Below are 17,500 nucleotides of genomic sequence, written 5' to 3'. Positions count from 1 at the left end.
AGTAAAAAAAAAGGTGTAACGGAAGGCACTTACACATGCCCATGATATAGAGAAAAAAATTAATTGTTCGCACTTCATTGCTAAAAATAAGCTGTTTAGCAGAGGATGGTTTCGATCCATCGACCTCTGGGTTATGGGCCCAGCACGCTTCCGCTGCGCCACTCTGCTTTCAACCACTCCAGAAAAGAGTAAGACCCACAATCCATGGCTTAGGAGGCCAGTGTCTTAGGCCACTGGGGTACTGTGAAATCCTTTTCACCTATACGAACTGATAGAAGCAGTAAAAAAAATGTGTAACGGAAGGCACTTACACATGCCCATGATATAGAGAAAAAAATTAATTGTTCGAACTTCATTGCTAAAAATAAGCTGTTTAGCAGAGGATGGTTTCGATCCATCGACCTCTGGGTTATGGGCCCAGCACGCTTCCGCTGCGCCACTCTGCTTTCAACCACTCCAGAAAAGAGTAAGACCCACAATCCATGGCTTAGGAGGCCAGTGTCTTAGGCCACTGGGGTACTGTGAAATCCTTTTCACCTATACGAACTGATAGAAGCAGTAAAAAAAATGTGTAACGGAAGGCACTTACACATGCCCATGATATAGAGAAAAAAATGTATTGTTCGCACTTCATTGCTAAAAATAAACTGTTTAGCAGAGGATGGTTTCGATCCATCGACCTCTGGGTTATGGGCCCAGCACGCTTCCGCTGCGCCACTCTGCTTTTAGACTATGCAGAAAAGAGTAGGAATCACAATCCATGTCTTAGGAGGCCAGTGTCTCAGGCCACTGGTGTACTGCGAAATCCTTTTCACCTATGCGAACTGATAGAAGCAGTAAAAAAAAGGTGTAACGGAAGGCACTTACACATGCCCATGATATAGAGAAAAAAAATTATTGTTCGCACTTCATTGCTAAAAATAAACTGTTTAGCAGAGGATGGTTTCGATCCATCGACCTCTGGGTTATGGGCCCAGCACGCTTCCGCTGCGCCACTCTGCTTTCAAACACGCCAGATGGGACTTGAACCCACAATCACTGGCTTAGGAGGTCAGTGCCTTATCCATTAGGCCACTGGGGCACTGTGGTTCATTTACGACCAGTACGAACTCATTGAAGCAGTAAAAAAATGTGTAACGGAAGGCACTGACAAATGCCCATGATATAGCAGATTTTTTTCTTCGCACTTCATTGCTAAAAACAAACTGTTTAGCAGAGGATGGTTTTGATCCATCGACCTCTGGGCCCAGCACGCTTCCGCTGCGCCACTCTGCTTTCAACCACTCCGTGAAAAGAGTAGGAACCACAATCCATGGCTTAGGAGGCCAGTGTCTCTGGCCACTGGGGTACTGTGAAATCCTTTTCACCTATACGAACTGATAGAAGCAGTAAAAAAAATGTGTAACGGAAGGCACTTACACATGCCCATGATATAGAGAAAAAAAATTATTGTTCGCACTTCATTGCTAAAAATAAGCTGTTTAGCAGAGGATGGTTTCGATCCATCGACCTTTGGGTTATGGGCCCAGCACGCTTCCGCTGCGCCACTCTGCTTTTAGACTATGCAGAAAAGAGTAGGAATCACAATCCATGGCTTAGGAGGCCAGTGTCTCAGGCCACTGGTGTACTGCGAAATCCTTTTCACCTATACGAACTGATAGAAGCAGTAAAAAAAGGTGTAACGGAAGGCACTTACACATGCCCATGATATAGAGAAAAAAATTAATTGTTCGCACTTCATTGCTAAAAATAAGCTGTTTAGCAGAGGATGGTTTCGATCCATCGACCTCTGGGTTACGGGCCCAGCACGCTTCCGCTGCGCCACTCTGCTTTTAGACTATGCAGAAAAGAGTAGGAATCACAATCCATGGCTTAGGAGGCCAGTGTCTCAGGCCACTGGTGTACTGCGAAATCCTTTTCACCTATACGAACTGATAGAAGCAGTAAAAAAAAGGTGTAACGGAAGGCACTTACACATGCCCATGATATAGAGAAAAAATTAATTGTTCGCACTTCATTGCTAAAAATAAGCTGTTTAGCAGAGGATGGTTTCGATCCATCGACCTCTGGGTTATGGGCCCAGCACGCTTCCGCTGCGCCACTCTGCTTTCAACCACTCCAGAAAAGAGTAAGACCCACAATCCATGGCTTAGGAGGCCAGTGTCTTAGGCCACTGGGGTACTGTGAAATCCTTTTCACCTATACGAACTGATAGAAGCAGTAAAAAAATGTGTAACGGAAGGCACTTACACATGCCCATGATATAGAGAAAAAATTTATTGTTCGCACTTCATTGCTAAAAATAAACTGTTTAGCAGAGGATGGTTTCGATGCATCGACCTCTGGGTTATGGGCCCAGCACGCTTCCGCTGCGCCACTCTGCTTTCAGACTATGCAGTAAAGAGTAGGAATCACAATCCATGTCTTAGGAGGCCAGTGTCTCAGGCCACTGGTGTACTGCGAAATCCTTTTCACCTATACGAACTGATAGAAGCAGTAAAAAAAGGTGTAACGGAAGGCACTTACACATGCCCATGATATAGAGAAAAAATTAATTGTTCGCACTTCATTGCTAAAAATAAGCTGTTTAGCAGAGGATGGTTTCGATCCATCGACCTCTGGGTTATGGGCCCAGCACGCTTCCGCTGCGCCACTCTGCTTTCAACCACTCCAGAAAAGAGTAAGACCCACAATCCATGGCTTAGGAGGCCAGTGTCTTAGGCCACTGGGGTACTGTGAAATCCTTTTCACCTATACGAACTGATAGAAGCAGTAAAAAAATGTGTAACGGAAGGCACTTACACATGCCCATGATATAGAGAAAAAAATGTATTGTTCGCACTTCATTGCTAAAAATAAAATGTTTAGCAGAGGATGGTTTCGATCCATCGACCTCTGGGTTATGGGCCCAGCACGCTTCCGCTGCGCCACTCTGCTTCTAGACTATGCAGAAAAGAGTAGGAATCACAATCCATGGCTTAGGAGGCCAGTGTCTCAGGCCACTGGTGTACTGCGAAATCCTTTTCACCTATACGAACTGACAGAAGCAGTAAAAAAAAAGGTGTAACGGAAGGCACTTACACATGCCCATGATATAGAGAAAAAAATTAATTGTTCGCACTTCATTGCTAAAAATAAGCTGTTTAGCAGAGGATGGTTTCGATCCATCGACCTCTGGGTTATGGGCCCAGCACGCTTCCGCTGCGCCACTCTGCTTTCAACCACTGCAGAAAAGAGTAAGACCCACAATCCATGGCTTATGATGCCAGTGTCTTAGGCCACTGGGGTACTGTGAAATCCTTTTCACCTATACGAACTGATAGAAGCAGTAAAAAAATGTGTAACGGAAGGCACTTACACATGCCCATGATATAGAGAAAAAATTAATTGTTCGAACTTCATTGCTAAAAATAAGCTGTTTAGCAGAGGATGGTTTCGATCCATTGACCTCTGGGTTATGGGCCCAGCACGCTTCCGCTGCGCCACTCTGCTTTCAACCACTCCAGAAAAGAGTAAGACCCACAATCCATGGCTTAGGAGGCCAGTGTCTTAGGCCACTGGGGTACTGTGAAATCCTTTTCACCTATACGAACTGATAGAAGCAGTAAAAAAATGTGTAACGGAAGGCACTTACACATGCCCATGATATAGAGAAAAAAATGTATTGTTCGCACTTCATTGCTAAAAATAAACTGTTTAGCAGAGGATGGTTTCGATCCATCGACCTCTGGGTTATGGGCCCAGCACGCTTCCGCTGCGCCACTCTGCTTTTAGACTATGCAGAAAAGAGTAGGAATCACAATCCATGTCTTAGGAGGCCAGTGTCTCAGGCCACTGGTGTACTGCGAAATCCTTTTCACCTATGCGAACTGATAGAAGCAGTAAAAAAAAGGTGTAACGGAAGGCACTTACACATGCCCATGATATAGAGAAAAAAAATTATTGTTCGCACTTCATTGCTAAAAATAAACTGTTTAGCAGAGGATGGTTTCGATCCATCGACCTCTGGGTTATGGGCCCAGCACGCTTCCGCTGCGCCACTCTGCTTTCAAACACCCCAGATGGGACTTGAACCCACAATCACTGGCTTAGGAGGTCAGTGCCTTATCCATTAGGCCACTGGGGCACTGTGGTTCATTTACGACCAGTACAAACTCATTGAAGCAGTAAAAAAAATGTGTAACAGAAGGCAATGACAAATGCCCATGATATAGCAGATTTTTTTTCTTCGCACTTCAATGCTAAAAACAAACTGTTTAGCAGAGGATGGTTTTGATCCATCGACCTCTGGGCCCAGCACGCTTCCGCTGCGCCACTCTGCTTTCAACCACTCCGTGAAAAGAGTAGGAATCACAATCCATGGCTTAGGAGGCCAGTGTCTCTGGCCACTGGGGTACTGTGAAATCCTTTTCACCTATACGAACTGATAGAAGCAGTAAAAAAAATGTGTAACGGAAGGCACTTACACATGCCCATGATATAGAGAAAAAAAATTATTGTTCGCACTTCATTGCTAAAAATAAGCTGTTTAGCAGAGGATGGTTTCGATCCATCGACCTCTGGGTTATGGGCCCAGCACGCTTCCGCTGCGCCACTCTGCTTTTAGACTACTGCAGAAAAGAGTAGGAACCACAATCCATGGCTTAGGAGGCCAGTGTCTTAGGCCACTGGTGTACTGCGAAATCCTTTTCACCTATACGAACTGATAGAAGCAGTAAAAAAAGGTGTAACGGAAGGCACTTACACATGCCCATGATATAGAGAAAAAATTAATTGTTCGCACTTCATTGCTAAAAATATGCTGTTTAGCAGAGGATGGTTTCGATCCATCGACCTCTGGGTTATGGGCCCAGCACGCTTCCGCTGCGCCACTCTGCTTTTAGACTATGCAGAAAAGAGTAGGAATCACAATCCATGGCTTAGGAGGCCAGTGTCTCAGGCCACTGGTGTACTGCGAAATCCTTTTCACCTATACGAACTGATAGAAGCAGTAAAAAAAGGTGTAACGGAAGGCACTTACACATGCCCATGATATAGAGAAAAAAATTAATTGTTCGCACTTCATTGCTAAAAATAAGCTGTTTAGCAGAGGATGGTTTCGATCCATCGACCTCTGGGTTATGGGCCCAGCACGCTTCCGCTGCGCCACTCTGCTTTCAACCACTCCAGAAAAGAGTAAGACCCACAATCCATGGCTTAGGAGGCCAGTGTCTTAGGCCACTGGGGTACTGTGAAATCCTTTTCACCTATACGAACTGATAGAAGCAGTAAAAAAAATGTGTAACGGAAGGCACTTACACATGCCCATGATATAGAGAAAAAAATGTATTGTTCGCACTTCATTGCTAAAAATAAACTGTTTAGCAGAGGATGGTTTCGATCCATCGACCTCTGGGTTATGGGCCCAGCACGCTTCCGCTGCGCCACTCTGCTTTTAGACTATGCAGTAAAGAGTAGGAATCACAATCCATGGCTTAGGAGGCCAGTGTCTCAGGCCACTGGTGTACTGCGAAATCCTTTTCACCTATACGAACTGATAGAAGCAGTAAAAAAAGGTGTAACGGAAGGCACTTACACATGCCCATGATATAGAGAAAAAAATTAATTGTTCGCACTTCATTGCTAAAAATATGCTGTTTAGCAGAGGATGGTTTCGATCCATCGACCTCTGGGTTATGGGCCCAGCACGCTTCCGCTGCGCCACTCTGCTTTCAACCACTCCAGAAAAGAGTAAGACCCACAATCCATGGCTTAGGAGGCCAGTGTCTTAGGCCACTGGGGTACTGTGAAATCCTTTTCACCTATACGAACTGATAGAAGCAGTAAAAAAAATGTGTAACGGAAGGCACTTACACATGCCCATGATATAGAGAAAAAAATGTATTGTTCGCACTTCATTGCTAAAAATAAACTGTTTAGCAGAGGATGGTTTCGATCCATCGACCTCTGGGTTATGGGCCCAGCACGCTTCCGCTGCGCCACTCTGCTTCTAGACTATGCAGAAAAGAGTAGGAATCACAATCCATGGCTTAGGAGGCCAGTGTCTCAGGCCACTGGTGTACTGCGAAATCCTTTTCACCTATACGAACTGACAGAAGCAGTAAAAAAAAAGGTGTAACGGAAGGCACTTACACATGCCCATGATATAGAGAAAAAAATTAATTGTTCGCACTTCATTGCTAAAAATAAGCTGTTTAGCAGAGGATGGTTTCGATCCATCGACCTCTGGGTTATGGGCCCAGCACGCTTCCGCTGCGCCACTCTGCTTTCAACCACTGCAGAAAAGAGTAAGACCCACAATCCATGGCTTAGGATGCCAGTGTCTTAGGCCACTGGGGTACTGTGAAATCCTTTTCACCTATACGAACTGATAGAAGCAGTAAAAAAATGTGTAACGGAAGGCACTTACACATGCCCATGATATAGAGAAAAAATTAATTGTTCGCACTTCATTGCTAAAAAGAAGCTGTTTAGCAGAGAATGGTTTCGATCCATTGACCTCTGGGTTATGGGCCCAGCACGCTTCCGCTGCGCCACTCTGCTTTCAACCACTCCAGAAAAGAGTAAGACCCACAATCCATGGCTTAGGAGGCCAGTGTCTTAGGCCACTGGGGTACTGTGAAATCCTTTTCACCTATACGAACTGATAGAAGCAGTAAAAAAAATGTGTAACGGAAGGCACTTACACATGCCCATGATATAGAGAAAAAAATTAATTGTTCGAACTTCATTGCTAAAAATAAGCTGTTTAGCAGAGGATGGTTTCGATCCATTGACCTCTGGGTTATGGGCCCAGCACGCTTCCGCTGCGCCACTCTGCTTTCAACCACTCCAGAAAAGAGTAAGACCCACAATCCATGGCTTAGGAGGCCAGTGTCTTAGGCCACTGGGGTACTGTGAAATCCTTTTCACCTATACGAACTGATAGAAGCAGTAAAAAAAATGTGTAACGGAAGGCACTTACACATTCCCATGATATAGAGAAAAAAATGTATTGTTCGCACTTCATTGCTAAAAATAAAATGATTAGCAGAGGATGGTTTCGATCCATCGACCTCTGGGTTATGGGCCCAGCACGCTTCCGCTGCGCCACTCTGCTTTTAGACTATGCAGAAAAGAGTAGGAATCACAATCCATGTCTTAGGAGGCCAGTGTCTCAGGCCACTGGTGTACTGCGAAATCCTTTTCACCTATGCGAACTGATAGAAGCAGTAAAAAAAAGGTGTAACGGAAGGCACTTACACATGCCCATGATATAGAGAAAAAAAATTATTGTTCGCACTTCATTGCTAAAAATAAACTGTTTAGCAGAGGATGGTTTCGATCCATCGACCTCTGGGTTATGGGCCCAGCACGCTTCCGCTGCGCCACTCTGCTTTTAGACTATGCAGAAAAGAGTAGGAATCACAATCCATGGCTTAGGAGGCCAGTGTCTCAGGCCACTGGTGTACTGCGAAATCCTTTTCACCTATACGAACTGACAGAAGCAGTAAAAAAAAAGGTGTAACGGAAGGCACTTACACATGCCCATGATATAGAGAAAAAAATTAATTGTTCGCACTTCATTGCTAAAAATAAGCTGTTTAGCAGAGGATGGTTTCGATCCATCGACCTCTGGGTTATGGGCCCAGCACGCTTCCGCTGCGCCACTCTGCTTTCAACCACTGCAGAAAAGAGTAAGACCCACAATCCATGGCTTATGATGCCAGTGTCTTAGGCCACTGGGGTACTGTGAAATCGTTTTCACCTATACGAACTGATAGAAGCAGTAAAAAAAATGTGTAACGGAAGGCACTTACACATGCCCATGATATAGAGAAAAAAATTAATTGTTCGAACTTCATTGCTAAAAATAAGCTGTTTAGCAGAGAATGGTTTCGATCCATCGACCTCTGGGTTATGGGCCCAGCACGCTTCCGCTGCGCCACTCTGCTTTCAACCACTCCAGAAAAGAGTAAGACCCACAATCCATGGCTTAGGAGGCCAGTGTCTTAGGCCACTGGGGTACTGTGAAATCCTTTTCACCTATACGAACTGATAGAAGCAGTAAAAAAAATGTGTAACGGAAGGCACTTACACATGCCCATGATATAGAGAAAAAAATTAATTGTTCGCACTTCATTGCTAAAAATAAGCTGTTTAGCAGAGGATGGTTTCGATCCATCGACCTCTGGGTTATGGGCCCAGCACGCTTCCGCTGCGCCACTCTGCTTTCAACCACTCCAGAAAAGAGTAAGACCCACAATCCATGGCTTAGGAGGCCAGTGTCTTAGGCCACTGGGGTACTGTGAAATCCTTTTCACCTATACGAACTGATAGAAGCAGTAAAAAAAATGTGTAACGGAAGGCACTTACACATGCCCATGATATAGAGAAAAAAATGTATTGTTCGCACTTCATTGCTAAAAATAAAATGTTTAGCAGAGGATGGTTTCGATCCATCGACCTCTGGGTTATGGGCCCAGCACGCTTCCGCTGCGCCACTCTGCTTTTAGACTATGCAGAAAAGAGTAGGAATCACAATCCATGGCTTAGGAGGCCAGTGTCTCAGGCCACTGGTGTACTGCGAAATCCTTTTCACCTATGCGAACTGATAGAAGCAGTAAAAAAAAGGTGTAACGGAAGGCACTTACACATGCCCATGATATAGAGAAAAAAAATTATTGTTCGCACTTCATTGCTAAAAATAAACTGTTTAGCAGAGGATGGTTTCGATCCATCGACCTCTGGGTTATGGGCCCAGCACGCTTCCGCTGCGCCACTCTGCTTTTAGACTATGCAGAAAAGAGTAGGAATCACAATCCATGGCTTAGGAGGCCAGTGTCTCAGGCCACTGGTGTACTGCGAAATCCTTTTCTCCTATACGAACTGATAGAAGCAGTAAAAAAAATGTGTAACGGAAGGCACTTACACATGCCCATGATATAGAGAAAAAAAATTTTTGTTCGCACTTCATTGCTAAAAATATGCTGTTTAGCAGAGGATGGTTTCGATCCATCGACCTCTGGGTTATGGGCCCAGCACGCTTCCGCTGCGCCACTCTGCTTTCAACCACTCCAGAAAAGAGTAAGACCCACAATCCATGGCTTAGGAGGCCAGTGTCTTAGGCCACTGGGGTACTGTGAAATCCTTTTCACCTATACGAACTGATAGAAGCAGTAAAAAAAATGTGTAACGGAAGGCACTTACACATGCCCATGATATAGAGAAAAAAAATTATTGTTCGCACTTCATTGCTAAAAATAAACTGTTTAGCAGAGGATGGTTTTAATCCATCGACCTCTGGGTTATGGGCCCAGCACGCTTCCGCTGCGCCACTCTGCTTTCAAACACCCCAGATGGGACCTGAACCCACAATCACTGGCTTAGGAGGCCAGTGTCTTAGGCCACTGGGGTACTGTGAAATCCTTTTCACCTATACGAACTGATAGAAGCAGTAAAAAAAAGGTGTAACGGAAGGCACTTACACATGCCCATGATATAGAGAAAAAATTTAATTGTTCGCACTTCATTGCTAAAAATATGCTGTTTAGCAGAGGATGGTTTCGATCCATCGACCTCTGGGTTATGGGCCCAGCACGCTTCCGCTGCGCCACTCTGCTTTTAGACTATGCAGAAAAGAGTAGGAATCACAATCCATGGCTTAGGAGGCCAGTGTCTCAGGCCACTGGTGTACTGCGAAATCCTTTTCACCTATACGAACTGATAGAAGCAGTAAAAAAAAAGGTGTAACGGAAGGCACTTACACATGCCCATGATATAGAGAAAAAATTAATTGTTCGCACTTCATTGCTAAAAAAAATCTGTTTAGCAGAGGATGGTTTCGATCCATCGACCTCTGGGTTATGGGCCCAGCACGCTTCCGCTGCGCCACTCTGCTTTCAACCACTCCAGAAAAGAGTAAGACCCACAATCCATGGCTTAGGAGGCCAGTGTCTTAGGCCACTGGGGTACTGTGAAATCCTTTTCACCTATACGAACTGATAGAAGCAGTAAAAAAAATGTGTAACGGAAGGCACTTACACATGCCCATGATATAGAGAAAAAAATGTATTGTTCGCACTTCATTGCTAAAAATAAAATGTTTAGCAGAGGATGGTTTCGATCCATCGACCTCTGGGTTATGGGCCCAGCACGCTTCCGCTGCGCCACTCTGCTTTTAGACTATGCAGAAAAGAGTAGGAATCACAATCCATGGCTTAGGAGGCCAGTGTCTCAGGCCACTGGGGTACTGTGAAATCGTTTTCACCTATACGAACTGATAGAAGCAGTAAAAAAAAGGTGTAACGGAAGGCACTTACACATGCCCATGATATAGAGAAAAAATTAATTGTTCGCACTTCATTGCTAAAAAAATCTGTTTAGCAGAGGATGGTTTCGATCCATCGACCTCTGGGTTATGGGCCCAGCACGCTTCCGCTGCGCCACTCTGCTTTCAACCACTCCAGAAAAGAGTAAGACCCACAATCCATGGCTTAGGAGGCCAGTGTCTTAGGCCACTGGGGTACTGTGAAATCCTTTTCACCTATACGAACTGATAGAAGCAGTAAAAAAATGTGTAACGGAAGGCACTTACACATGCCCATGATATAGAGAAAAAAATTATTGTTCGCACTTCATTGCTAAAAATAAACTGTTTAGCAGAGGATGGTTTTAATCCATCGACCTCTGGGTTATGGGCCCAGCACGCTTCCGCTGCGCCACTCTGCTTTCAAACACCCCAGATGTGACCTGAACCCACAATCACTGGCTTAGGAGGCCAGTGTCTTAGGCCACTGGGGTACTGTGAAATCCTTTTCACCTATACGAACTGATAGAAGCAGTAAAAAAAAGGTGTAACGGAAGGCACTTACACATTCCCATGATATAGAGAAAAAAATTAATTGTTCGCACTTCATTGCTAAAAATATGCTGTTTAGCAGAGGATGGTTTCGATCCATCGACCTCTGGGTTATGGGCCCAGCACGCTTCCGCTGCGCCACTCTGCTTTCAACCGCTCCAGAAAAGAGTAAGACCCACAATCCATGGCTTAGGAGGCCAGTGTCTTAGTCCACTGGGGTACTGTGAAATCCTTTTGACCTATACGAACTGATAGAAGCAGTAAAAATAAGGTGTAACGGAAGGCACTTACACATGCCCATGATATAGACAAAAAAAATTATTGTTCGCACTTCATTGCTAAAAATAAACTGTTTAGCAGAGGATGGTTTCAATCCATCGACCTCTGGGTTATGGGCCCAGCACGCTTCCGCTGCGCCACTCTGCTTTCAAACACCCCAGATGGGACTTGAACCCACAATCACTGGCTTAGGAGGCCAGGGCCTTATCCATTAGGCCACTGGGGCACTGTAGTTCATTTACGACCAGTACAAACTCATTGAAGCAGTAAAAAAATGTGTAACAGAAGGCACTGACAAATGCCCATGATATAGCAGATTTTTTTTCTTCGCACTTCAATGCTAAAAACAAACTGTTTAGCAGAGGATGGTTTTGATTCATCGACCTCTGGGCCTAGCACGTTTCTTCTGCGCCACTCTGCTTTCAACCACTCCGTGAAAAGAGTAGGAATCACAATCCATGGCTTAGGAGGCCAGTGTCTCAGGCCACTGGGGTACTGTGAAATCGTTTTCACCTATACGAACTGATAGAAGCAGTAAAAAAAAGGTGTAACGGAAGGCACTTACACATGCCCATGATATAGAGAAAAAAATTAATTGTTCGCACTTCATTGCTAAAAATAAGCTGTTTAGCAGAGGATGGTTTCGATCCATCGACCTCTGGGTTATGGGCCCAGCACGCCTCCGCTGCGCCACTCTGCTTTCAACAACTGCAGAAAAGAGTAAGACCCACAATCCATGGCTTATGAGGCCAGTGTCTTAGGCCACTGGGGTACTGTGAAATCGTTTTCACCTATACGAACTGATAGAAGCAGTAAAAAAAATGTGTAACGGAAGGCACTTACACATGCCCATGATATAGAGAAAAAAATTAATTGTTCGCACTTCATTGCTAAAAATAAGCTGTTTAGCAGAGGATGGTTTCGATCCATCGACCTCTGGGTTATGGGCCCAGCACGCTTCCGCTGCGCCACTCTGCTTTCAACCACTCCAGAAAAGAGTAAGACCCACAATCCATGGCTTAGGAGGCCAGTGTCTTAGGCCACTGGGGTACTGTGAAATCCTTTTCACCTATACGAACTGATAGAAGCAGTAAAAAAAATGTGTAACGGAAGGCACTTACACATGCCCATGATATAGAGAAAAAAATTTATTGTTCGCACTTCATTGCTAAAAATAAACTGTTTAGCAGAGGATGGTTTCGATCCATCGACCTCTGGGTTATGGGCCCAGCACGCTTCCGCTGCACCACTCTGCTTTTAGACTATGCAGAAAAGAGTAGGAATCACAATCCATGTCTTAGGAGGCCAGTGTCTCAGGCCACTGGTGTACTGCGAAATCCTTTTCACCTATACGAACTGATAGAAGCAGTAAAAAAAAGGTGTAACGGAAGGCACTTACACATGCCCATGATATAGAGAAAAAAATTAATTGTTCGCACTTCATTGCTAAAAATATGCTGTTTAGCAGAGGATGGTTTCGATCCATCGACCTCTGGGTTATGGGCCCAGCACGCTTCCGCTGCGCCACTCTGCTTTTAGACTATGCAGAAAAGAGTAGGAACCACAATCCATGGCTTAGGAGGCCAGTGTCTCAGGCCACTGGTGTACTGCGAAATCCTTTTCACCTATACGAACTGATAGAAGCAGTAAAAAAAGGTGTAACGGAAGGCACTTACACATGCCCATGATATAGAGAAAAAATTAATTGTTCGCACTTCATTGCTAAAAATATGCTGTTTAGCAGAGGATGGTTTCGATCCATCGACCTCTGGGTTATGGGCCCAGCACGCTTCCGCTGCGCCACTCTGCTTTTAGACTATGCAGAAAAGAGTAGGAACCACAATCCATGGCTTAGGAGGCCAGTGTCTCAGGCCACTGGTGTACTGCGAAATCCTTTTCACCTATACGAACTGATAGAAGCAGTAAAAAAAGGTGTAACGGAAGGCACTTACACATGCCCATGATATAGAGAAAAAATTAATTGTTCGCACTTCATTGCTAAAAATATGCTGTTTAGCAGAGGATGGTTTCGATCCATCGACCTCTGGGTTATGGGCCCAGCACGCTTCCGCTGCGCCACTCTGCTTTTAGACTATGCAGAAAAGAGTAGGAACCACAATCCATGGCTTAGGAGGCCAGTGTCTCAGGCCACTGGTGTACTGCGAAATCCTTTTCACCTATACGAACTGACAGAAGCAGTAAAAAAAGGTGTAACGGAAGGCACTTACACATGCCCATGATATAGAGAAAAAAATTAATTGTTCGCACTTCATTGCTAAAAATAAGCTGTTTAGCAGAGGATGGTTTCGATCCATCGACCTCTGGGTTATGGGCCCAGCACGCTTCCGCTGCGCCACTCTGCTTTCAACCACTCCAGAAAAGAGTAAGACCCACAATCCATGGCTTATGATGCCAGTGTCTTAGGCCACTGGGGTACTGTGAAATCGTTTTCACCTATACGAACTGATAGAAGCAGTAAAAAAAATGTGTAACGGAAGGCACTTACACATGCCCATGATATAGAGAAAAAAATTAATTGTTCGCACTTCATTGCTAAAAATAAACTGTTTAGCAGAGGATGGTTTCGATCCATCGACCTCTGGGTTATGGGCCCAGCACGCTCCGCTGCGCCACTCTGCTTTCACCCACTCCAGAAAAGAGTAAGACCCACAATCCATGGCTTAGGAGGCCAGTGTCTTAGGCCACTGGGGTACTGTGAAATCCTTTTCACCTATACGAACTGATAGAAGCAGTAAAAAAATGTGTAACGGAAGGCACTTACACATGCCCATGATATAGAGAAAAAAATTAATTGTTCGCACTTCATTGCTAAAAATAAGCTGTTTAGCAGAGGATGGTTTCGATCCATCGACCTCTGGGTTATGGGCCCAGCACGCTTCCGCTGCGCCACTCTGCTTTCAACCACTCCAGAAAAGAGTAAGACCCACAATCCATGGCTTAGGAGGCCAGTGTCTTAGGCCACTGGTGTACTGCGAAATCCTTTTCACCTATGCGAACTGATAGAAGCAGTAAAAAAAAGGTGTAACGGAAGGCACTTACACATGCCCATGATATAGAGAAAAAAATTATTGTTCGCACTTCATTGCTAAAAATAAGCTGTTTAGCAGAGGATCGTTTCGATCCATCGACCTCTGGGTTATGGGCCCAGCACGCTTCCGCTGCGCCACTCTGCTTTTAGACTATGCAGAAAAGAGTAGGAATCACAATCCATGGCTTAGGAGGCCAGTGTCTCAGGCCACTGGTGTACTGCGAAATCCTTTTCACCTATACGAACTGATAGAAGCAGTAAAAAAAAAGGTGTGACGGAAGGCACTTACACATGCCCATGATATAGAGAAAAAAATGAATTGTTCGCACTTCATTGCTAAAAATAAGCTGTTTAGCAGAGGATGGTTTCGATCCATCGACCTCTGGGTTATGGGCCCAGCACGCTTCCGCTGCGCCACTCTGCTTTCAACCACTCCAGAAAAGAGTAAGACCCACAATCCATGGCTTAGGAGGCCAGTGTCTTAGGCCACTGGGGTACTGTGAAATCCTTTTCACCTATACGAACTGATAGAAGCAGTAAAAAAATGTGTAACGGAAGGCACTTACACATGCCCATGATATAGAGAAAAAAATGTATTGTTCGCACTTCATTGCTAAAAATAAACTGTTTAGCAGAGGATGGTTTCGATCCATCGACCTCTGGGTTATGGGCCCAGCACGCTTCCGCTGCGCCACTCTGCTTTTAGACTATGCAGAAAAGAGTAGGAATCACAATCCATGTCTTAGGAGGCCAGTGTCTCAGGCCACTGGTGTACTGCGAAATCCTTTTCACCTATACGAACTGATAGAAGCAGTAAAAAAAAGGTGTAACGGAAGGCACTTACACATGCCCATGATATAGAGAAAAAAATTAATTGTTCGCACTTCATTGCTAAAAATATGCTGTTTAGCAGAGGATGGTTTCGATCCATCGACCTCTGGGTTATGGGCCCAGCACGCTTCCGCTGCGCCACTCTGCTTTCAACCACTCCAGAAAAGAGTAAGACCCACAATCCATTGCTTAGGAGGCCAGTGTCTTAGGCCACTGGGGTACTGTGAAATCCTTTTCACCTATACGAACTGATAGAAGCAGTAAAAAAAATGTGTAACGGAAGGCACTTACACATGCCCATGATATAGAGAAAAAAATGTATTGTTCGCACTTCATTGCTAAAAATAAAATGTTTAGCAGAGGATGGTTTCGATCCATCGACCTCTGGGTTATGGGCCCAGCACGCTCCCGCTGCGCCACTCTGCTTTTAGACTATGCAGAAAAGAGTAGGAATCACAATCCATGGCTTAGGAGGCCAGTGTCTCAGGCCACTGGTGTACTGCGAAATCCTTTTCACCTATACGAACTGACAGAAGCAGTAAAAAAAAAGGTGTAACGGAAGGCACTTACACATGCCCATGATATAGAGAAATTTTTTTATTGTTCGCACTTCATTGCTAAAAATAAGCTGTTTAGCAGAGGATGGTTTCGATCCATCGACCTCTGGGTTATGGGCCCAGCATGCTTCAGCTGCGCCACTCTGCTTTCAACCACTGCAGAAAAGAGTAAGACCCACAATCCATGGCTTATGATGCCAGTGTCTTAGGCCACTTGGGTACTGTGAAATCGTTTTCACCTATACGAACTGATAGAAGCAGTAAAAAAAATGTGTAACGGAAGGCACTTACACATGCCCATGATATAGAGAAAAAATTAATTGTTCGCACTTCATTGCTAAAAATAAGCTGTTTAGCAGAGGATGGTTTCGATCCATTGACCTCTGGGTTATGGGCCCAGCACGCTTCCGCTGCGCCACTCTGCTTTCAACCACTCCAGAAAAGAGTAAGACCCACAATCCATGGCTTAGGAGGCCAGTGTCTTAGGCCACTGGGGTACTGTGAAATCCTTTTGACCTATACGAACTGATAGAAGCAGTAAAAAAAATGTGTAACGGAAGGCACTTACACATGCCCATGATATAGAGAAAAAAATTATTGTTCGCACTTCATTGCTAAAAATAAACTTTTTAGCAGAGGATGGTTTCAATCTATCAACCTCTGGGTTATGGGCCCAGCACGCTTCCGCTGCGCCACTCTGCTTTTAGACTACTCCAGAAAAGAGTAGGAACCACAATCCATGGCTTAGGAGGCCAGTGTCTCAGGCCACTGGGGTACTGCGAAATCCTTTTCACCTATACGAACTGATAGAAGCAGTAAAAAAAAGGTGTAACGGAAGGCACTTACACATGCCCATGATATAGAGAAAAAAATTAATTGTTAGCACTTCATTGCTAAAAATATGCTGTTTAGCAGAGGATGGTTTCGATCCATCGACCTCTGGGTTATGGGCCCAGCACGCTTCCGCTGCGCCACTCTGCTTTCAACCATTCCAGAAAAGAGTAAGACCCACAATCCATGGCTTAGGAGAGCAGTGTCTTAGGCCACTGGGGTACTGTGAAATCCTTTTCACCTATACGAACTGATAGAAGCAGTAAAAAAAATGTGTAACGGAAGGCACTTACACATGCCCATGATATAGAGAAAAAAATGTATTGTTCGCACTTCATTGCTAAAAATAAACTGTTTAGCAGAGGATGGTTTCGATCCATCGACCTCTGGGTTATGGGCCCAGCACGCTTCCGCTGCGCCACTCTGCTTTTAGACTATGCAGAAAAGAGTAGGAATCACAATCCATGGCTTAGGAGGCCAGTGTCTCAGGCCACTGGTGTACTGCGAAATCCTTTTCACCTATACGAACTGATAGAAGCAGTAAAAAAAAGGTGTAACGGAAGGCACTTACACATGCCCATGATATAGAGAAAAAATTAATTGTTCGCACTTCATTGCTAAAAATAAGCTGTTTAGCAGAGGATGGTTTCGATCCATCGACCTCTGGGTTATGGGCCCAGCACGCTTCCGCTGCGCCACTCTGCTTTCAACCACTCCAGAAAAGAGTAAGACCCACAATCCATGGCTTAGGAGGCCAGTGTCTTAGGCCACTGGGGTACTGTGAAATCCTTTTCACCTATACGAACTGATAGAAGCAGTAAAAAAATGTGTAACGGAAGGCACTTACACATGCCCATGATATAGAGAAAAAATGTATTGTTCGCACTTCATTGCTAAAAATAAACTGTTTAGCAGAGGATGGTTTCGATCCATCGACCTCTGGGTTATGGGCCCAGCACGCTTCCGCTGCGCCACTCTGCTTTTAGACTATGCAGAAAAGAGTAGGAATCACAATCCATGGCTTAGGAGGCCAGTGTCTCAGGCCACTGGTGTACTGCGAAATCCTTTTCACCTATACGAACTGATAGAAGCAGTAAAAAAAAGGTGTAACGG

General features: G+C 44.8%; 3 non-coding genes across 3 annotated transcripts; all 3 read right to left on the bottom strand.

Moving 5' to 3' along the window:
• Positions 1 to 1,759: 1,759 nt before the first annotated feature.
• On the bottom strand, positions 1,760 to 1,831 carry trnat-cgu (transfer RNA threonine (anticodon CGU)). The gene has a single exon. It is a non-coding gene; the product is annotated as a tRNA-Thr (tRNA).
• A 2,222-nt stretch (positions 1,832 to 4,053) lies between these two features.
• Positions 4,054 to 4,126, bottom strand: trnar-ccu (transfer RNA arginine (anticodon CCU)). Its single transcript has one exon. It is a non-coding gene; the product is annotated as a tRNA-Arg (tRNA).
• A 7,146-nt stretch (positions 4,127 to 11,272) lies between these two features.
• On the bottom strand, positions 11,273 to 11,345 carry trnar-ccu (transfer RNA arginine (anticodon CCU)). The gene has a single exon. It is a non-coding gene; the product is annotated as a tRNA-Arg (tRNA).
• Between the last annotated feature and the right edge of the window lie 6,155 nt (positions 11,346 to 17,500).

This window comes from Salmo salar, chromosome ssa17, assembly GCF_905237065.1.
Source record: "Salmo salar chromosome ssa17, Ssal_v3.1, whole genome shotgun sequence".
Taxonomy (NCBI): Eukaryota; Metazoa; Chordata; class Actinopteri; order Salmoniformes; family Salmonidae; genus Salmo; species Salmo salar.
Note: the sequence above shows the minus strand (reverse complement) of the source record. Positions and strands in the feature narration are given on the sequence as shown.